The following is a 23,983-nucleotide window of genomic DNA, read 5'->3' as shown; positions in this document are numbered from 1 at the left end:
GACATTACTTTTATATATTTTATCAAAGTAACATTCCTTACATTTAATTTTGAATATTCGCAAATAGTTACAACAGTGAATTTCATATGGTATCCAATGCCTACTTTTTGATAAGAAAAAGTATATTTATTAATATTTTTAAACACCTAAATCATATATTTTGCTAAATGTTGTTTAATTTATTCCTTATGAACCTAAACGTGGAAGGAGAGGTGTTAACGTTTTCTTTTTCTGATGATTTAATGTAACTTTTTTTTAGATGAGGTACATTGTGGTAAAAAGGCATAACCAGCAAATTCCTTGACTTCTTTCAATATTACTTATTTTTTTTTTTTTAATTTTTTTTTTCAACTTTTTTTTATTTATTTTTGGGACAGAGAGAGACAGAGCATGAACCGGGGAGGGGCAGAGAGAGAGGGAAACACAGAATCGGAAACAGGCTCCAGGCTCCGAGCCATCAGCCCAGAGCCTGACGCGGGGCTCGAACTCACGGACCGCGAGATCGTGACCTGGCTGAAGTCGGACGCTTAACCGACTGCGCCACCCAGGCGCCCCGTCAATATTACTTATTTTAATGTTGTGTTTCGTGGTTCTAACTTATGTTACTTAAATGTCTTCACAACTAGTTTGCCAGGGAAAATATCTTTGACATAATACTTATAGAGCCCACCCATCAATCAAGGCAAAAACCTTGGCTCTCTCTATATGTTGGTGTATGTAGTTGATTTCTCCTTGATCCCAACCATCAAGACTTTCCTCAGGGCTCATGTATCTATTCAAGGATACTGATTTCCTGTCCTCACGCTGGAAAGTGCCCTATTAATGTCAAACTAGCTACTCACTACATACTTAAGATATATGCCCTGAGACTATCAGTTCACTATAAGGATATTAGATGAAAAAAAAATCATATCAAAGAATACGAAGAAAATATATCAATATATATGCTTAACTAGTTACCATGTTTGGCTATTACATTTAGTTAATTACATTCTGAAAGACTGAATAAAAATGGAAACATGATAGATTATGTACTTCTCACTATCTGATAAAAGGAGCTTATACTAATTATTTAAGGAAGCTCATTTTTCCTGGTACAAAATGATAAAGACAATACATCAACCTAATGGACAGATTACTATTCAACTGCATTATTAATACACACTGTGATGGCTCTTTTAAGGGGATCTATCATATGGAAATTAAACTATGGGGAAAAAAGGTCATATCACAGTAGGTTAGTTACTAAAATCTTAGCCCATTTGGGAACACAAAACAGCCTTAATGGTTTAAGAAAGCTCACTTTGCAAGTGGTTATTTAACAACAACAACAAAAATTAATTTGATGTTGGAGAAAAAAGTGCAATGCATAAAATAGCCGCCTTCGAGAGTGTAATCAAAATTCTCAGCAACAATTTCTAGTCTTTCATTAGTTTTTTAGACAAATTGCAACCTTAGTTTACTGGACCCTCATCATTTTTTTTTCAAAATTTAATTCAAGAAACATTTATAAGCGTTAACTAGATTCACAAGAAACTTTTCTAAGACCTGAGGACACAGAGTTTACGCACTGTGCATTTTTATCAAAATTATGAAGCTGGTCTTGGGTTGCTCTGTGCGATGACACTCCCACTGCAGTGAATCTGTCATTTTTTGCCAAAAGTAGTTTCTGTTGAAAGACTCACTGTGCAGTATAATAGCCAAGTGGGGGATTTAAAAATATATTTCATTTATCAAAAAGGTAGTGAGTGCTTTCAATACATGTAGACACAGCCTGGGAGATGAAGCTGTGCTGTATATTTCTTCCTTTCTTTATTTTATTTCCGAGGAAGAAGTATATTCATTAAAATGCCAATTTGACATTCCAAATGTGACATTTGCTACAGACTTCCCATACCTGTTCTCTTCCCTGCATTCAAGTATATATGAGATGTATCAAAATGAACTTTTCTAAACTCCAGGCATCGTCTCATCAGTATTTTCCCAGTGCTCAGGTGCACAGCTCAGTACATTACTCATCGCTCGGTTTGAAGAATCACTTCATCTAAACTAGTTGTTTCAGTGCATTGACATCAGTCATCCTTAGTCCCCTGAAGACTACATTGGGAAGAAACAATAAAATGGAGGCTCTAAACCTCCTTTCTTTCATATTTGTATTTTGAGAGTGGGGAGATCACTTGATTCCACATGTTCTATTTGAAACATCATAGAGGAAATGTCGTATGAAAATACGTGTTTCTGATCAGCACCGGCTGAATCCACACTCCCATGAATTTCCTGCCACGGCCCCGAGTGTCTTTTCATCATGCAGCCAGTTTGTTCTAATTCCCTTTTAGTACAGCTCTTAAAAGCATGGATCTATCATTTGGAGCTGAGCGACATGAAGATTCACCATGTTCTGGGCAATCAGATCTTGGTAACGTTGCTGCATTTCCTGAACTGGAGGCCAATAAATGATCTGTAAGTGACTTTGACGTGGTTGACTGGCTTGAGCTCACATAGAAGTGTGCCTCTCTCCTATAATTGATGCTACTCTTACATTTCAAATTGTCAGTCTGAACACATGCATTTGGTAGAGATAATGAAGTTGGTCTCTAGGTTTGGATTTTGATGATATTCCACCAAAATGCCTGGGTTAGATAGAATGACTTATTTTTTTTTAATTGCACATGAAGAATATATACCAAAGAATAGTAGGCAGAGAAAAACCCTCCCCTGACTACCAAGAAAAAAAAATTACCTGAGTGACCTCCCAAGAAGAAAGCTTCTTTTAATGTTATCATTTTAATCTAATTCTGTTGATCTGAGCTTTGCACATACAGATGTCTAATATGTCAGTTCATTTAACTGCCCAAATGTCTTTAGAAATGAAATTTTCTCTCATCATTACCAAATCTGGAAAAAAAGTGCCTTTAATAATTCAAATTCACACATTCATTGTAAAATATTTATCAATTGCTACTATATGGCAGGAACTGTGCTTCTTCTCTTCTAGGTATTCAAAGGTAAATTAGATGAGTTTCCTAGAACTTAAGTTCTGCAGTCTGGCAGAAGAGATAGACATATAAACCAATGAAAAAAAGCTATCTGCTCTAAAACAAATGTATACATTAGGAAGATGTCAAAGCACACAAAAAGTATTCCTTGTACCTCAGAATGCATGGAGGCCATCCCAGAGGAAGAAACATGAGCTTAGCATGAATTATTTCTTTATCTACTCATTTGTAATGGAAGTTATTATCCAATTCAGTTTTAATTTTCCTTTGTCAATTACACATCTTTGTAATGTTCTATTTCCGAGGAAGAACCTTGAGGATTATTTTCCTCCAGATGAAAAAAGAAAAGTGGTCTGACTCAACATATGTGCCATTGGTCAGCTTTGAATTTTAAAAAAAGACATTGTTGATCTTTGCAGCAAGATGGCAGGGTTGAAAACCAAGTTTTATGTATTTGGAGGAGGAGAGGGAGATTTACTTAAGCTAATATGTCAACAGCAAGCTCAAGAAACTAGATAATAATGTAACTATGTACCCAGGAGAGAAAGATGAAGATGGAGGGTAAGGGTAGAAATGTTGTGAAACATCCTGGTCCCATATACCCCTCCACCCACAGCCACACTTGGGACTGAGCTTCAAGAGGGAACTTACTTGAAACATACAGGAAGGTGTGTGTAGGAAGCTGGGTCAAAGATAGTAGGGAAGGATCAGCTGGATTCATGCCTTATGGGGATTAAAAAGAAAGCTGCCGGACTCTAATGTGCAGATGAGACACAGTATAAAGATAGAGCAGATACTGTTGGAGATAGATAGAGGGGCCTCAGGAAGTAGCTTGGGTTCCCTGAGGTTTTCAGAAAACCTGAAGGTATCTGAGTATTCAAATGATGATTTTTAAGAAGATGTAAATTCTCAGAGGCCTGGGATCATGAAAAAGTTGACATAATGAACAAAGCCATCACACTTCAGAGCAAACAGCTGAGACCACAGGCTTCAGATGTGGGAGCAACTTTATCAGCTTACAAGGCCATTTAGACAAACTCTACATCATCTAGCACAAGAAATACATCAGCCAGCCACTCCACTGAGAATGAGAAGAAACCAAGGTCACCTTTATAGTCCAGAAGGTCCCCTCTCCTAAAGTGTCAATAAAGTCTCAGACTCTTTACACACCTAGTCACCATTGTAGGAAGGAGATGGTAAAATGTAATGTGTATGAATGAAGACGATGAGTAATTTGAAAAACCTTATTCACACCAGCCCTGATAGGGTATTGGACACAAACGTGTTGAGGACTTATTCTTTAAAAATGATTGAAGGGCCAAGATGGTGGACCAACATGGAAGTTTTCTGCTTTTTTTGTCCCTGGAATGCAGCTAAATCAACACCAAATCATCTTGCACACCTAGAAAATTGGTCTAAGAGTTAACACAAAAATCTGCATAACTTAAGCCACAGGACTTGGCACATATGGGGCACAGAGAGGTGAACTGAGGTAGAGAGAAGCTGCAGATGATAGGGTGCTGTTTTTGCTTGTGAAGACAGGATGGAGATAGGGCAGAGTACGGGAAAAACCTTACCCTCAAAAGCAGCTGGAGAGAAAGAGAAAGTGGACACACCCGCAAGGAACTGAAAAAAAAGGGAGAAAGGAGGAAGGAGAGGGTATAAATACCACTAGGACTCTATAAACAGGGGATGCACAGAGTCTGAGACTCCACAACTCGATACTTGGCGGAGCTCTGTTGGGAAAGGCAAACTCCAGGAGCAGACAGCGAGGTCTGAGGGTTCTCAGGCAACACAGGGAGAAGCTGTTCCCCTGCTGAGAGGACATTTGGTAGAGACTGTGTGGCCTCTTCATGGGCCAAGGCCCCAGTGGACTCCTGAGAACAGCCATGTTTGCTGCTGTTGGAACAATGACATCAGGGGGCAGTGAAGCCTGGACCAGATTTGTCTTGCAATTTACCATGATCCCTGAAATCCTGCTGTTCCACAATTGCGTGAACTTTTTTCAGGGGCAGGCTGGCACTCAGCTGCAATCCCTGAGCATCTGCAGAAGCATGGTCGTGTGAACTTTCCTGGGGGACGGCTGGCACCTGGCCATTGCTCATCTAGGCCCTTCCCCAGAGGGTTGGACTGGGTCAAAGCTGTAGGGCCCTCAGAAGTGAGGGGTTTGGAAACACAGTCTCATCTGAGATAAAATTTGGGAGGAAGGTGCTACCTGGCAGGCTGACAGCTTGGTTGGGGACAGCATAGAAGCAGGGAGTGGACGGACGCCAGAGAGAAAGGAAGGTGCTTAATTGTCAGTGGGTGAGAGCACAGAGTTCTGATGCTAGACATTGGGTAGCTGGTGGAGCCATTTTCACCACTCATGCATGTGAATGTACGCCTACATGCAGTAAGCTACTGCAATCCACCCCAGTAACCTAAGCAGTGCCATCAAGTGGAGAACAGAGCCATTATACCAAGCCCTGTCCAACTGTGCCAACCACACTCTAAAGGAACACCACAAGTCTCTCTGCCTGCTTAGTTTATGGACTATAAAGTGCTTCATAACTTGACTTCTAGGGGAAACTGGATGTAATTTCAATCGTGCTTCATTCTGTTTGCTGGTCCATCTATTCTTTTTTTTTTCTTTTTCTTTTCTTATTCTTGAATACAGAAAGAGATGAAAATATTTTTATTTCTTGTTTTTATAAAAAAAGGTTTTTATTTAATTTTTTTCTACTATATTTTTATAATATTTTAATTATATTTTACTTTCATTTCATTTTATATTTTATTGTAATCTTTTTTAAATTTTCAAATGTTTTCTTCCTTTTTTTTCCTTCTTTTCACTTCTTTTCTTTTCTTTTCTTTCCCTATATTTTCTAGTCTACCAAAGTTTCAACAAGCAGACCAAAACACACTTAGGATTTGACATCTTTTATTGGATTTTTTGTGTTGTTTTTAATTTTTTTAATTTTTTAATTTTTAAATTTTATTTTTTTAATTCTTTTTCTTCCTCCAAAATGAAGAAATGGAGGAATTCACCCCCAAAGAAAGAACAGGAAGAAATGACAGCCAGGGACTTAATCAACACAGATACAAGCAAGATGCCTAAACCAGAATTTAGAATTGCCATAATAATAACACTTGCTAGGGTTGAAAAAAGCATAGAATCCCTTTCTGCAGAGATAAAATAAGTAAAGTCTAGTCAGGATGAAATTAAAAATGCTATAACTGAGATGCATCTCGTATGGATGCCATGGCGGCAAGGATGCATGAAGTAGAGTGCCAAATCTGGGATATAGAGGACAAACTTATGGAGAATAATGAAGCATAAAAAAAGAGGGAAACTAAGGCAAAACAGCACAATACAAGAATTAGAGAACTCAGTGACTCATTAAAAAGGAATAACATCCAAATTGCAGGGGACCCAGAAGATGAAGAGAGAGAAAAAGGCGTAGAAGGTTTGTGTAAGCAAATCATAGTGGAAAACGTTCCTAACCTGGGGAAAGACACAGACATCAAAATCCAGGAAGCAAAGAGAACTCCCATGAGATTCAACAAAAACCGACCATCAATAAGACATATCATAGTCAAATTCACAAAATACACAGACAAGGAAAGAACCATAAAAGCAGAAAAAAGAAAAAAGTCCATGACCTACAAAGGAAGACAGACATATCAGGTTCACAACAGACCTATCTACAGAAACTTGGCAGGCCAGAAAGGAGTGGCAGGATATATTCAATGTGCTGAATTGGAAAAATATGCAGCCAAGTATTCTTTATCCAGCAAGGCTATCATTCAAAATAGAAGAAGAGATAGTTTCCCACAAAAACAAAAACTAAAGGAGTTCATGACCTCTAACCCAGCCCTGCAAGAAATTTTAACGGAGACTCTCTGAGGGGAGAAAAGACAAAATAAAACAAAAAAAAAAAAAAAAAAAGACCCAAAGCAACAAAGACTAGAAAGGACAAGAGAATGTTACCAGAAAATTCAACTCTATGGGAAACACAATGGCAATAAATTCATATCTTTCAGTACTCACTCTAAATGTCAATGGACTAAACGCCCCAATCAAAAGGCATAGTGGAACAGAATGGGTAAGAAAACAAGATCCATCTATATGTTGTTTACAAGAGACCCATTTTAGACCTAAGGTCACTTTCAGATTGAAAGTAAGGGGATGGAGAACCATCTATCATGCTAATGGTTGCCAAAAGAAAGCTGGAGTAGCCATACTTATATCAGATAATTTAGATTTTAAAATAAGGACTATAACAAGAGATGAAGAAGGATGTTATATCATAATTTAGGGGTCTATCCACCAAAAAGACCTAACAATTGTAAACATTTATCCCGCAAAGGTGGAAGAACCCAAATATATAAATCAGTTAATCACAAACACAAAGAAACTCATTGACAATAATACTATAATAGTAGGGGACTTCAACACCCCACTTACAACAATGGACAGATAATCTAAGCAAAAAATCAACAAGAAAAAAATGGCTTTGTATGACACACTGGACCAGATGGACTGAACAGATATACTCAGAACATTTCATCCTAAAGCAGCAGAATACACATTCTTCTTGCATGCACATAGAACACTCTCCAGAATAGATCACACACTGGGACACAAATCAGCCTTTAACAAGTACAAAAAGGTCGAGATCACACCGTGCAAATTTTCAGACCACAGCACTATGAAACTAGAAATTAACCAAAAGGAAAACACTCAGGAAGACAACAAATACTTGGAGACTACAGAACATCCTACTAAAGAATGAATGGGCTAGGGGCGCCTGGGTGGCGCAGTCGGTTAAGCCTCCGACTTCAGCCAGGTCACGATCTCGCGGTCCGTGAGTTCGAGCCCCGCGTCAGGCTCTGGGCTGATGGCTCGGAGCCTGGAGCTTGTTTCCAATTCTGTGTCTCCCTCTCTCTCTGCCCCTCCCCCGTTCATGCTCTGTCTCTCTCTGTCCCAAAAATAAAATAAAAAACGTTGAAAAAAAAAATTAAAAAAAAAAAAGAATGAATGGGCTAACCACAAAGTTAAAGAGGAAATTAAAAAGTACATGGGAGCCAATGAAAATGATAACCCCACAGGTCAAAACCTCTGGGATGCAGCAAAGGAGGTCATAAGAGGAAAGTATATAGCAATCCAGGCCTTCCTAAAGGAGGAAGAAAGTTCTCAGATACACAACTTAACCTTACACCTTAATAGAGCTGGAAAAAGAACAGCAAATAAAACCCAAAAAGAGCAGAAGATGGGAAATAATAAAGATTAGAGCAGAAATCAATGCTATCAAAACAAAACAAAAGACAAAAAAAAAAAAAAAAACCACACACAGTAGAACAGACCAATGAAATCAGGAGCTGATTCTTTGAAAAAATTAACAAAATTGATAAACCTTGAGGCAGTCTGATCAACAATAAAATGGAAAGGATCCAAATAAATAAAAACAAGAAGGAAAGAGGAGAGATCACAACCAACATAGTAGAAATACAAACAATAATAAAAAAATATTATGAGCAATTATATCCCAATTAATTGGGCAATCTGGATGAAATGGACAAATTCCTAGAAACATTTAAACTATCAAAACTGAAACAGGAAGAAATAGAAAACTTGAGCAAACTCATAACCAGGAAAGAAGAAAATTAGTCATCAAAAATCTCCCAAAAAGCAAGAGTCCAGGACCAGTTGGGTTTTCAGGAGAATTCTACCAAACATTTAAAAAGGAGTTAACACCTATTTTTTGAAGCTGTTCCAAAAAGCTAGAAATGGAAAGAAAACTGCCAAACTCATTCTCTGAAGCCAGCATTACCTTGATTCCAAAACCAGACAAAGATCCTACTAAAAAGGAGAACTAAAGATGAAGTTCCCTGATGAACATGGAGACAAAAATCCTCAACAACATACTAGCCAATGGATTCAACAATACATTAAAAGAATTATTCACCATAACCAAGAGGGATTTATAGCTGGGATACAGGGCTCGTTCAATATTCACAAAACAATCAATGTGATACACCACATCAATAAAAGAAAGGACAAGAAACTCATAATCCTCTCAATACATGCAGAGAAAGCATTTGAAAAAATACAGCATCCTTTCTTTTTATTCTATTTTTTGCAATGTCTATCATTTATTTTTGAGACAGAGAGAGAGAGAGAGAGAGAGAGAGAGAGAGAGAGAGTGTGAGCAGGGGAGGGGCAGAGAGAGAGAGATACACAGAATCCAAAGCAGCTCCAGGCTCTGAGCTGTCAGCACAGAGCCTGATGTGGGGCTTGAACTCACAAGCTGTGCCATCATGACCTGAGTTGACCTTTAACCGACTGAGCCACCCAGGTGCCCCCAGCATCCTTTCTTGATAAAAACCTTCAAGAAAGTAGGGATAGAAGGATCATACCTCAAGATCATAAAAGCCATATGTTAAAAACCTACTGCTAATTTCATCCTCAATGGGAGAAACTGAGAGCTTTCCCCCTAAGGTTAGGAACATGACAGGAATGTCCACTCTCTCCACTGTTTTTCAACACAGTATTTGGAAGTCCTAGCCTCAGCAGTCAGACAAAACAAAGGAATAAAAGGCATCCAAATTGGCAAGGAGGAAGTCAAGCTTTCACTTTTCGCAGATGACATGATATTCCATATGGAAAACCCAAAGGATTCCACCAAAAAACTTCTAGAACTGATATGTGAATTCAGCAAAGTAACAGGATATAAAATCAATACACAGAAATTGTTACATTTCCATACACCAATAATGAAGGAACAGAAAGGGACATCAAGGAATCGATCCCATTTACAATTGCACCAAAACCATAAAATACCTAGGAATAAACCTAACCAAAGAGGTGAAAAAAATCTATACACTAAAAACTATAGAAATCTTATGAAAGAAATTGAAGAAGACACAAAAATGGGGAAAATATTCCATACTCACGGACTGGAAAAACAAATATAGCTAAAATGTCAATACTACCCAAAGAAATCTACATATTCAATGCAATCCCTATCAAAATAACACCAGCATTCTTCACAGAGCTAGAAAAATCCTAAAATTTGTGTGGAACTAGAACAGACCCCAAATAGCCAAAGCAATCCTGAAAAAGAAAACCAAAGCTGGAGACATCACAATCCCGGACTTCAAGCTTCATTACAAAGCTGTAATAATCAAGACAGCATGGTACTGGCACAAAAACAGACCCTTAGATCAATAGAACAGAATAGAGTATCCAGAACTGGACCCACAAATACATGGCCAACTAATCTTTGACAAAGCAGGAAAGAATATCCAATGGAATAAAGACAGTCTCTTCAGCAAGCGGTGCTGGGAAAATTGGACAGTGACATGCAAAAAAAATGAACCTGGACAACTTCCTTACACTGTACACAAAAATAATCCAAAATGGATGAAAGACTTAAACATAAGACAGGAAGCCATAAAAATCCTAGAGGAGAAAGGAGCCAACAACCTCTTTGACCTTGGCCACACCAACTTCTTACTCAACACATCTCCGGAGGCAAGGGAAACAAAAGCAAAATGAACTATTAAGACCTCATCAAGATGAAAACTTCTGCACAGTGAAGGAATCCATCAGCAAAACTAAAAGGTAACCAATGGAATGGGAGAAGATATTTGCAAATGAAATATCAGATAAAGGGTTAGTATCCAAAATTTGTAAAGAACTTATCACACTCAACACCCCCCAAAAAAAACAACAAATAATTCAGTGAAGAAATGGGCAAGAGATATGAATAGACACTTTTCCAAAGAAGACATCTAGATGGCTAATAGACACACATGAAAAAATGCTCAACATCAGTCATCATCAGGGAAATACAAATCAAAACCACAATGAGATACCACCTCACACTGGTCAGATGGCTAAAATTAACAACTCAGGCAACCACAGATGTTGGCGAGAATGCCGAGAAAGAGGATCTCTTTTGCACTGCTGGTGAGAATGCAAACTGGTGCAGCCACTCTGAAAACAGTATGGAGGTTCCTCAAAAAAGTTAAAAATACTACTACCCTCGGGCCCAGCAATTGCATTAATAGGTATTTATCCAAGGGATACAAGTGCACTGTGCCAAAGGGGCACATGCACCCCACTGTGTATAGCAGTGCTATCAACAATAGCCAAAGTATGGAAAGAGCCCAAATGTCCATCAACAGATAGAACAACGGATAAAAAAGATGTATATGTACACACACACACACACACACACACACATATATATACACACACACACACACATATATATACACGTATATACATATACGTGTATAATATATATACACGTATATACATATGTGTATATATATATATACATACATATATACACATGTATATATATACATCCACAATAGAGTATCATTCAGCAATCAAAAAGAATGAAATCTTGCCATTTGCAACCATGTGCATGGAACTAGAGGGTATTATGGTAAGCAAAATCAGTAAGTTGGAGAAAGACAAATATCATATGACATCACTCATATGTGGAATTTAAGTTAAAAAACAGATAAACGTAAGGGAAGGGAAGCACAAATAATATAAAAACAGGGAAGGGGACAAAACATGAGAAACTCTTAAATATAGGGAGGAAACTGAAGGAGGAGTTGTGGGAGGGGGGATGGACTAAGTGGGTAAGGAGTATTAAGGAAGACACCTGTTGAGATAAAAACTGGGTGGTGTACATAAGGGATGAATCACAGGAATCTAGTCCTGCTACATGCTAACTAACTGGGATGTAAGTTAAAACATATAGAAATTAAATAATTTAGAAATATAAAAAAATAATTGAGAAATTCTTCAAATGCAGGCTTACGTCTCCCGTGAGCCAGTGGAATAGTAACTCTTAAGGGAAACCAGGGCAGACATAAGAAATAAAGAAGCCACACTATTTTACTGATTTGAGCATGGTGTGAACGAATCTGTGATATCACCTTACCTGTGTTAGATACAGACAGTCACAGTTCTCGCAACTACATATACAATTGATGGACAAAATAAATAAAGTGCCATTTCTCAGGGATCTCATATTGAAGGAAGAAATGTAGACGATGCAATAAATATATTAAAATAAATTTTGAGACCTCATACTGGAAGGAGAGTGTCTTATGTAAGAACCTAGGTGGGACAGCTAACAAAATCCTTTGGGTAGGAAGTGACTAGGAAAGACTCCCGGTAAAATTCATTTCTGAGAGTTGTGGAGGATGAGACAAGACGTCATCAGTCAGACTGGCTTCACGATTGTGAGTATATGTAGATTGCTTGTCTCATGCATAGTCATTGCATGGCATTAACCCTGTCTAGAAATGCTCTCGGGCATAGTCAGGATCCTGAGCCATCTCTCCAGATTATGCAGTGTTCCTTCATTTATCTGAACAGTGACTAGATGAAAGCAGGTCGGACACATGGGACTGAACTGTCTAATTTATTATTCTGTCACAGAGGAAGATGTCAGCTAGCTAGGTCTTCCATGCTATGACAGAGGGTTCTCTCCTTGGACCTGTCCAGTTCAATGTGTTCATCAATAATCACAAGGAAGATGTAAAGGACACGTTACTCAATCCATGGCAAGCATAAGGCTGAAGGGATAGTGAATACAGTAAGAGATAGAGTTAAGATCCAAAGGGTTTTAATAGCCTCAAGCCATTTTATAGCCATAAGTAGTTCCTGAACTTTGATCCCCAAACATACAACTGTACAAGTATAAATATTACAAGATACATTTTTATCAATAACATATGTCAGAAAAGAATAAGAACAGAAATTGAAGTTTAAGATTCAATCAATAGTATACACAAGGGAAACCGACAATGTGACTCTTGTCAGATTAATTTAATGGAATATTGTAGGCATTGTTAATAGAAATATGATATCAATAAAAAGTCAAATACTATATAATTTCACTCATGTGGAATTTAAGAAACAAATGAACATAGAAAAAGGGACTGAAAGACCTATTTTAGTTTTACTTTAAAAAAATAATTTCAGTTAGTTAATACAGTGTTATATTAGTTTCAGGTGTACAATATAATGGTTCAACAGAGGAAAGGTGGGTGGGGGGATCAGCGAAATATATAAAGAGGATTGAGAGCATACTTATCTTGATAAGCTTTGAGAAATATATAGAATTGTGGAGTTAATTTGTGCACCTAAAACTAATATAACACTATATGTTAACTAAAGTGGGATGAAAATTTAAAAAATAATAATAAAAGAAAAAGAAGAAATATAATATCTGCACGAAAGGAATCAAAAACCCTTTATGTACTCTATTTTTTCAGATGACATTTGGAATACTGGGTGGGTCTGAGCAGTATAATTCATTTATACAAATTATAAATTATCTGTTCAGTCAACAAATATTTTATGGATTGCTTACAACATGTAAATCATTGTTGCATTAATTCAGGATAGTTTCTTGGTCTTTAGGAAAACAAATTAATAGTCTTTGTTGATATATATATTCAGAGAAACTCAGCTAGATTGGACTGGTAGCAGAAAATTTCGTCAGAGGACGAAGTCCATAAAATACCAGTATGTATGTAAGTTGTTAATAATTTGGTATGTAATTTGGAAATAAGGCAGAACTTTGTGAGATTAACACAGTGAAGAACAATAGAAAGGACTTAAAGGTGTAAGCACTGGACTAGCTTATTTTTAAAAATTACTCTTTGGGCATCTGGGTGACTCAGTCAGTTAAGCATCCAACTCTTGGTTTTGGCTCAGGTCATGATCTCAAGGCCCCACATTGGGCTCTGCGCTGGCAGCGTTCTTCATGGAAAATTCTTTCTAATAGACCCATTTTCTTTGGCATTTGAAAACTCATTCATTAGAGCATTGAATACACTCCCTTTTCTTATTTGCCCTCAGTTCTGAATTGACTAGTGGGGTTTGACTTTAATGCTGTGAGAGGAAGGCTCAAAGAAAATCTATCAATGAACTTCTCTGAGAACTATGCAAAATATAAAAATCCAACAAATTCCAAAGGTTCAGCTTACTTTTTTCAAAGATGGAAAAACATTACCTGGGAGCCGAAATAAAGTGTGTAGAAGTATATTTCAAACTCAAATTAAAACGCCTCTAAAGAGAAGGAATATAACATGGCGAGTTTTGATCAGTCTCTTTTTAGGCCTTCCCATTCTTTCTTTTCCAGCCATGGGGCTAGGGAAACACGAGGTAAGCAGTACCTTTACACTCTGGAAGGCATTCGCCACTCCCCATGTCCCATTATGAATCTGCAGACAATTTCACCAACTGTGTATTCTTTTTTTTTTTTTTTTTCCAACAGACATTCTTAAGTTCCTATAATGAGCTAACCCTTGCCTAGGTATTGGGAATACAAAGACGAATACAATGGTCCTTGCCTTTAAATATTTCACAGATTAGTATTCAGAGGAGTAAACAAGTATGACATCAATTCTGTAGCATGAGTGAGGAGACAAGGTAAGAGATCTTAGAAGAGCACCTAACATAGTTTGAAGGATGAGCCAGAACTGTTTCCTGGAGGATGGGATGTGACTCGAATCCTGGAGCTGTAGGAGAAATCCAGGAGGAACAGGTGCAGTAAGTCCCTGTTAATAATCCAGAAACTACGAAGTCACAGATGCAAAGGAGATGATTAAATACTATGTCTCTGCATATTGATCCCAGACTCATAAAGGTCATCTCAACTAAATCAAGATTGACTCTACAGACCAAAATATGGCCAATGTTACAAGTGGAAGGCAAGCAGCAAAGGTGCAAAGAAAGGAATAATGCTTGTGCTGGAAATAATTCACTGGTGTTTTCTGGTTTGGGTGTTTGTTGTTGTTGGTGGTGGTGGTGGTGGTAGTGGTGGTGGTGGTTTTTGTTTTTGGTATTGTTGTTGTGGATTTTTGCATGATTTAATACTCAGAACAGTTTTTCAAAATGCCCAGGATTAGTGAGTGCAGGATGATCCTTATAAAATGTGCTCAAATTTTTCATAATCAGGTGTGCCTGGGCGACTCAGTCGGTTAAGTCTTGCACTTTTGCTTTTGGCTCAGGTCATGATCTCACAGTTTTGTGGGTTTGAGCCCAGCTCAAAGCCTGCTTGGGATTCTCTCTCTCTCCCTCTTTCTCTGCCCCTCTTTCTCTGCTCCTCTCCCCGCCTGTGGTGTCTCTGTCTCTCTCAAAATAAATAAGCTTATGTTTTTTTCCATAATGCAAACGAAGAGGAAATAATGACAGCATTTATCCTTCTATAAAAGAGCAATATAGCCCATACTAATACCTCATTTTTCAACTACCCGTGTTGTTTCTGCCTTTTCCTTTTTATTTATGTAGAAAGAAATGCAGAGACTGCAGAAGTGAGGTAAGAAAACCTTGTTAAACTTTTTCAACAATCCCTGTTCTAATGTTCAAAGCAATTACTTTTGCTGTCAGCAGGAATCAAATTTACTACCATCAGAGAGCGCAAAGAGTCAAATGTATTGCTAAGAATTACAACATAAGCTGCATGCAAATAACCCCGTAAGTTCTAAGGGCTTGTCTTCCCCTATTTGTACAGCTGAGACTTCAGTCATAAGTTGTTGAGTCTTCTTTGTTTTTAATTCCCGAGAAGCCGGAGTAGAATTTTCCCATCAATTTCAGTGAAAAACAGAAGTCTGCTAATGCCTACCATCTTGAGGGGAAATATTATGGGTGTGCTTTTACAACAAGAAATATTTCTTTCTAAACAAATCACATAGTAAGAACATTGTGCTAAGAAAAATAATGGAAACTACACAAACATAATCTTTTTTTTCAGAGAAGTATTTGGACTTGACCCTCACAGGGAAGCTTGAGTATAAACTTTAGTTTACAGCTCTCAAAGGACATGCAGACCTTTCAGTGAAAACTCTCGACATTGTACACAGCTTTTCCCAGTAGGCAACTATTATATAATCCTGAAACAATGAGCTTGACCCCCCTCCTATTACAGTCATATCTATAACTGTAACCAGTTGTCCCCAACTCCAAAGTTTTACCCATGTCAAAGCTCAGCCATCCTTTCACAGTCAATATTGATAAGTCATACATGCACACAGTTCAGTAAGTAAAATAATTCAATAGTTATTTAAAAACAGTCAACAATCCTCTAATCTATACCCACCCCTTCCTCCCTGCTGCCCAGGGAGGTTAATTTTTAGAGCAGATTCTTCTTATACTTATAAATATCTTGTCAAGAAAATGGAATCCACTCTCTGTACTCCAAAGGCATATTTTGATACAGGGAATCAGACGCTTGCAAAATTGTGAAGCTTGCATAATTATTAGCCTGGGGATCAACAGTTTGGAAAGTGGTCCCAGAGTATTTATCCTGAAAAATGGAAGTAAGTACTCTTCAAAGGCTATTCTTAAAGCTACTACAATTTGCAAGCACCTCTGGAAACTTTCCATCTGATTACTTCGATCTACAGTAGTAGGACTAGTGATTTCCTAGTATCTCACTAGAAAGCTGGTACCCTTCAATGGTGCCATGAGATTAAGCCCTCTACATTTTCTTTATACGAGTATATGAGAGAAAATTCTAGAAAATGTAGTTCTAGGATTCTTCTGTGAAAACACAGACCACAGAATGCATTTGTGAATATTTAAAAGAAACGTGTTTATAAATGTTTCTATTCTTTTATATCTTCTTTCCTGAAGCTGATAATTGCTACTTCTCAAAAGTTGCTTAAATTTCTGTAATTATCATATGTAGAGTTCTTAAACACCTCTCAGTACTGTTTTCTACACGCTCAAATGCATCAGGTACCTTACCACTTCTAATTCTTAATCATCGAAAGTCCTGCTGACTCCCTGATGATCCAATTTGGAATAATTGCTCTCCCAGCCTGCTGGGAGGCTTTCTTTCCGTCTTCTCTCCGTCTGGATTCCCCATCTCCTTCTAGATCCCACCTTCCACTGTGTTCCTTCATTTTGACGATGCAGAAGCTTTACTAGTTTTTTGAGCAAGAGTATGGGAGAGGTTGGCTTTCAATTCCTTGCATATCTTGAAATGCCCTTCATCTCCCTGACTTTTGATTCCCAGTGTGGCTCCATGCAGACCTTCAGGCTAGAAATCACTTCCCACAGGAATCTGAGTGTGTTGGTCTATTGTATTTAAGCTCTTGACGTTACCTTTTAGAAGGCACATGTGTTTGCTTTTTATCATTGTTTTGTGTGATGTTTTAGTTGTTAGCATTGTTTTGTTTAGTTTTTATTGTCCCTTGAAGAATTTAGGATTTCTTCCTTATCCTAGTATTTCATAATTTTTCACAGCTACACTTTGATGTGTATTTTGAAATATTTAACAATGGTTAGGGGAGGAGTATATTGATCATGCTGGTAATCTCTTTAGCCATTGCAATCTGTAAACCATGTCCTTTAATTTAGGAATATGTTCTTATTCTATTCTCTTTGATGATTTTCCTTACCTTATTTTTTTTTTCTCTTCCTGGAACTGTGAATAATCTACGAATGAGTCTCCTGATATAATCATTTAATATTTTAGCTTATTTCTTTTATTAACCTTTTTATATTTTGGTTCTTATTTCCTATGGATTTCAGCAACTTTACTTTTTCTTATTTCTAATGCCAAAGCTATTTTTATTCTTTTTTTCTGGTGTGGTTCTTAGGCTCTGTTTTGATTTTGAGGCTGAAAATTATCATTTCATTAATTACCATTGTTGACTTGCTTTGATGTTTTTCTTGCATTGCAACTGTAACTACATTATTTGCCTTTTTTTTTTTCTTTCAATTTTTAAAGCATATCTCCATGTTGCTTTGGTTTCCCTTTCATGTTTTAATTACAGTCAAGTATCTGGGGAACCTAAGTTGTCCATTCATGTCACAGAATGAACTCACTGTAAACTCTATGAGCGAGGGCAAAAATTGCCAGTGGACTCTAATGGACGATCATCTTGGTCAAATGTGCTTCATTCATGAATTCTCAAGTGCCAGCATGATGCATATGGTATTTGTGGGACTGTTTTTTCTTTCTTTTTAAAATTCTGATTTTCTTCTAGGTATGACACAGATGGGGATAGGGGACACAAACCCTGGCTGGATGGGCTCTGGAGCACATGGACATAAGTGCCCGGGGGATTTGCCTGTTTAGTACACTGGTTTTCAATGGACTGTTTTGTCTTAAGTCCTTAGTTGTATCTTTGTCTTTTAGGTTGCCTGGGGTTTCCCTGTGCCGGTACTCACTGGTTCAATTTCTTTTGTATAGTGGCTTCTAATCTGAATATGCAGGAAAGAGCGTAAAGGAAGAAGTGGCCTTGCTGTATGAGGCAAAAAAAGGACTTCTGGGATTAAATGTCTCTGTATATAAATTTTTACTATCTTTTTATTGTTAGTTCCACCTCTCAAACCCCCATACTTACCTTCCACATGTCCTATTACGCCAGCCCTGAGCTTCTCCATCGTTTTGTAACAAATCATATCTAATGTTGTATCTTTCTCTGGTGAGTTACCAGTTACGTAATACATTCTACTCAACGAGCAGCAGTGGTTTTATGTTCAAATTAGTAGTAAAACCCAAGGGACATGATAAGCTTCATTTGATTGCACATTTAGTCAATTTGTAGGAAAATACAGTAGAAGGAACACAACATAATCAAGAACTCAAGACTCCTGGGTGCATCTTCTGAAGTACTGAAATTATTCTTTGAAACTATTCTCATGAACTTTGGTGTACATGAAAAATGAGAGACAAACCTGAGTGGTATGGACCAACTTAGTTCAAGGAAACCATCAATTATTAAATCTCTTCAACTTTTATGTATATTTTAATCATGTGTCCGTGTATCTCCCCTAGGTTTATATGGCTAGTTGTCATTTTCTAGTGCAAGTACATCCTTGGGTTATTAATTACAAGTTATTAAGCTTAAAAAAATCATCAAACAACTATGGATGCTTTGTTTGGAACATAACAACTTCAGCAAAATGCTCATCCATCCTGGTTTGTTAGTCTTATAATTGTTTTTTTTTTTTTTTTAGTTTAATGTTTTATTTACTTACTAATTTTTTTTTATCCTCAAATTGGTTAGCATAGTTTGAGAAACTTAACTGATAAACATGGAAAAAGAAGGAAAGGGAAGGAAAAATAAGATAAAAGGGAAAGGAAAAGAAGGAAAAATAAGATAAAAACAGAGAGGGAGGCAAACCGTAAGAGACTCTTATTCCTATAACTTTTTTAAATTAGAGTTGCTAATTTAAGTAACTAACCCTCTTCAGGCAACTTTGAGGTCAAAGAAAATAATACAGAGCAACTTTAATGCTTTTATTGGACAAATCATGCATCCACTTTCCTATCATTAAAAAAAAAGATGTTCACATCTATTATCTCCTTTTCTCTCATCCTAGACTTGTTGATCTTTTGCTTTTATAGATTTCTTTCATTCTCCTTGTTTTTGAGCATAATGATTAAGGGAGGCTTGCACATGCTTTTAACCTACCATGTGTAACCAGAATTTCCCAAGATTCAACAACTTTTGATCATGTCATAGAAAAAAAGACAGCATTAAAGAGAAAAGAAGCGAATCCAATAAAACTTCCCAAATTAGAGAACATAAAAATAGAAACCAAGGATAATTATGATTTAACACCTCCTCGATTCTGCTAAACAAAGCATAGGAAGAAGAGCCACATTCTGACAGGAATTTTAAAACAGTGTAAATCCAGCAAATATATCCATGCCAGTTCTCATTATGAAGTAAGTCAAATACACTAAAGACTCACTCGTTCTTAATATGATTCTTCCTCAGATCTCCTGAAAGACATAATGGGGCATTTGTAAGTTTTTTCACAGGTAATGATAATCAGGTTATAAAAAGAGTTGGTTACAAGTTAATTCAAGATACTGTTGCAAATTAAGTATAGTCCTTATTTTCCTATAACGGCACGTGCATACTCATTTGCATGTTGTAGTTTTAAGAAAATTCTAAGGCTAACATTTGCTGAAAATATTATCTTTCAAACACAGTTATCTTGGGAAACAGAACACAAAAATAGAGTGTACAAAATTGCTTTTCTCTACCATTTGGGCGTTGTCACAGAAGTACACAAAATGCATTACCCCAAATTAACATGATTTGAATCTGTAAAAAAAACAAATCCTGGGGCGCCTGGGTGGCTCAGTCAGTTAAGCGTCCAACTGCAGCTCAGGTAGTGATCTCACAACTCTGTTCAAGCCCCACATCGGGCTCTGTGCTGACAGCTCAGAGCCTGGAGCCTTCTTCAGATCCTGTGTCTTCCCCTTTCTCTTCCCCTCCCCTGCTTGCACTCCGTCTCTCTCTCTCTCTCTCAAACATAAACATTAACACATTTTTTTTCAAAATCCTCATATGAACGTAGAAAATAAGTAACTGTTTGCAATTTTATAACTATATCTAACAAATGAAACCAATGGGTTAAAGTCTGTGAGATCAAAACCTTTTATTTAATAAAAAATAGATTTCATACTCAAACACCCAAACTTGCAAGTTTATAAATATGTTATAGAAATGACCAGTCTCTTCAAATGAGATGCGAACAGTTAAACTCTGGGCTCAAATGTTCACCTCAAAACAAAAATCATTTCCACGAATAGTCATATTTTGTCTGATTTAATAAGAAATTTAAAATTTAGCTATCCCTGATAAGGTTTCAAATCATTACATTTTAGAAAACTCCAAGCCCTATGATTGCAAATTTAGCACAACACACCAGAAATCTGTTAGATTATTTGTTGTGTTAATGTTTTATTAGCTTAACAGATCTATTATTTAAGAGGACCCCACAGCCTTGTGAAATACACTCTATTTGGTACACAAGTTGCAGCTATTTCAGGAAATTTGCATACTGGTGTTGACTCCCAGCCTTAGGGATCGCCATTTTACTCCTATATACAATCCTAGGAACCATTTACGGCAGCACATTGAATTTGTCATGTGGTCTGTTACCTGGAACTAGACAAATTATAAGGCAAGGGCACAGTCTCCAGACGACCAAGTTTTTCCCGAGTTTTGATACTAATGGCAAATTCAGAATTTTCCCTATCAAGGTTTAGAAATTCACAGGAAAGACTCACAAAGCTCACTGAAATCCAATGTCCTTGCTGTCACATTTATTAAAGAAAAAAGATACTAATTAGACCTAGTTAAAGGAACAGATACATAGGGCAAAATCTGGGAGGGGCCCAAATATGGAGCTTCTACTTGGCCTTTCCTGGGGTAGTCACAGATAGCATTGCCTAATCTTGACCGTGATGTATGACAATATGCAGAGAATATTGCCAACCAGGGAGCTCACTCAAAACAAAATTTTTTTTTGTCGAGTTTTTACTGGGATTTCATTAATAAGCATATTTGATTAATTAGTCCCTCAGGTGGTTGCACTCAATCCAGTGATAGATTTTGTGTAAAGCAAAGCCTCCACTCTCCAAAAACATGGTTGGTTTTATAGGCATGGCCAGACTCTATCCTAAGACTCCTGGGTGTTCTGATCCACCCCAAGTCATTGTTAGCATAAACTACCAGCTATTGTTTTGAGCCACCATTAATAATCAAGACACTTTTGTTACTCAGGAAACTCCATGCGTTTAGAGGTTACCTTTTAGAAGCCAGGACAAAAACCAGAACTATTTGGTCAACTCTAAATACCTTACTACAGATGTTCATTCTCTTCCCAGACATAAGATCTATAAGAAAATAACAACAATACCAAATACAGAAACATATTGCAATTACGCCATAGTCACATTGTTTATTCTCTAGGGTGACCATACAGAATTTTTTAAACCTCCATTCAAATTTGCAGTTTTTACTTCTGAAATTTTTCTCAGGCCCTTTTTTGATGACCAGATGATGTATGCCTGTGTATAAAATATAGCAAAACATATAACCTAATGATCAATCAAAAATGTACCGCTATTTTGTCAAGAGATAATTGATCACCACATGAAGGCTCAGTATAAAATTGAATTTTCTCATAAAGGAACTTTATCCAGGAAAGAATCCAGAAAAATAGCTAGAGGAATAAGATAAATTATCAAAATCTCAATTGAGATGTCATAGATTATGAATGTATATAACAAAATGTTGGCTGCTACCAATGATACACCTACTATTAACACTGAGTATAACATACACATTAAAGTGCTCTATTAGAGGTTATTTGTACCTACCTCTATTCTTTACTTCATAAAGAAAGAAGATCAAAAAGCTTAGAATACTATGAGATAGAACAAGAGAAAATAAATAAATTACGATAAATAGGAGACTAAAATATAACATTTGCTGAATACTTACTAGTTGTCAGACACTTTATAAGACACTGACTTTATTTTATGTAATAAGAGGAAATATCGTGTGACAGTTAAAGCATGGGTTGACAAACCAGATTACCCTCATTCTAATCTTAATTTTCCACTTATTAGTGGTGTTATTTAGACCAAGTTATTATTCTGTTGGTGGGCCCATTTCTTTTTATTTTGAGAGAAGATAAACCAATATCTAACACCTAAGGTGTTATGGATTGAGTTGTGGCCTCCAAAAGATTTGTTGATGTTCTACATCTCAGTACCTATGAGTGGGAACTTATTTGGAAATAGGGTCTTTGTATATGTAATCAATTTAAGATAAAATAATTAGAATGGACTCTAATCCAATATGTCTTGTATCTTCTTAAGAAGAGGAAAATACCAGGGCACCTGGGTGGCTCAGTCTGTTAAGCATCCAGCTTCAGCTCAGGGCATGATCTCACGGTTCGTGAGTTCGATCCCCGCGTCAGGCTCGGTGCTGACAGCTCAGAGCCTGGAGCCTGCTTCTGATTCTGTGTCTCCTCTCTCTGCCTCTCTCCCACTCACACTCTGTCTCTCTTTCTCTCAAAAATAAACAAAACATTTTTAAAAAATTTTAAAAAGAAGAGGAAAATACCATGTGAAAAAGACATACAGGAAAAATGCTCCAAGATCAGAAAGGCAGAGGTTGGAATGATGCATCTGGAGACATAAAATGCGAAGGATAGATGACTGTTGCCTCCAGCTTGGAAAAGGAGAGAAAGGATTCTACCCAGAATCTCAGGGAGAGCATGGCCTTGCTAAACCCTTGATGGCAAACTTCTAACCTCCAGAACAGAAACATTTCTGTTTTTTTAAGCCACTTAATTTGAAGTTCTTTGTTATGTTAACTCTAGGAAACTAATAGAGTATTACTGGATATGTTAAAGGAGTATACATATTAAGAGAACTTAGAAGAAAGCCTAAAAACGTAGTAAGCACTACATAAATGTTTACTGTATTTGATCTTTATAAACATATAATAATTTTAATAAAATGTAAATAAATTGGGGGGTGCTGGGTGACTTAGTTGGTTAAGTGTCTGACTCTTGATTTTGGCTCAGGTCATGATCTCAAGATAGTGAGACTGAGCCCCACCTCTGGTTTACCTCAGAGCAAGGAGCCTGCTTGGGATTCTCTCTCTCTGCCCCTTCCCTGCTTGTGCAACCATTCTCTCTCTCTCCAAATAAATAAACTTATAAGTAAACAGACTAACAAACAAACAAATAAGAATCTGATTCTGACCTATTGACAATTAATCTAGAGACTTTTTTTCTTGGACATAACTTGGAATATTATGTTTCTGGATAAGAAGACCAATATGGTATTTTTCCACCCATATACATGAATAACTGAAGAAGGTGACCCAACACATTATTCTCTATTGAGAGTTACAATATTTAATAAGTTTTCAAAAATCAGATGTTCCATTATGTAAACAGCAACATGAACAAGTAAGTAGAAACTTATATTTGGAAAAGTATATAAAATACATCAGGAAGGAAAAAAAAGCAGTAGAAAGTAATGCAAAATTAGTACATTTGTATGAAAATTTCATCAGCATTACCATTAAAAATGTTTTATTTTCTGTGCAGTCACATCGATATACACTTTTCCAGATTAACATTCACAGCACCTATAATAGGCTAAAATTATTTTCAACACTTCTAAGTA

Source organism: Panthera onca, chromosome C2 (genome assembly GCF_046562875.1).
Source record: "Panthera onca isolate mPanOnc1 chromosome C2, mPanOnc1 haplotype 2, whole genome shotgun sequence".
Classification (NCBI taxonomy): domain Eukaryota; kingdom Metazoa; phylum Chordata; class Mammalia; order Carnivora; family Felidae; genus Panthera; species Panthera onca.
The sequence above is the reverse complement of the archived record's forward strand: the minus strand, read 5'-3'. Positions refer to the sequence as shown.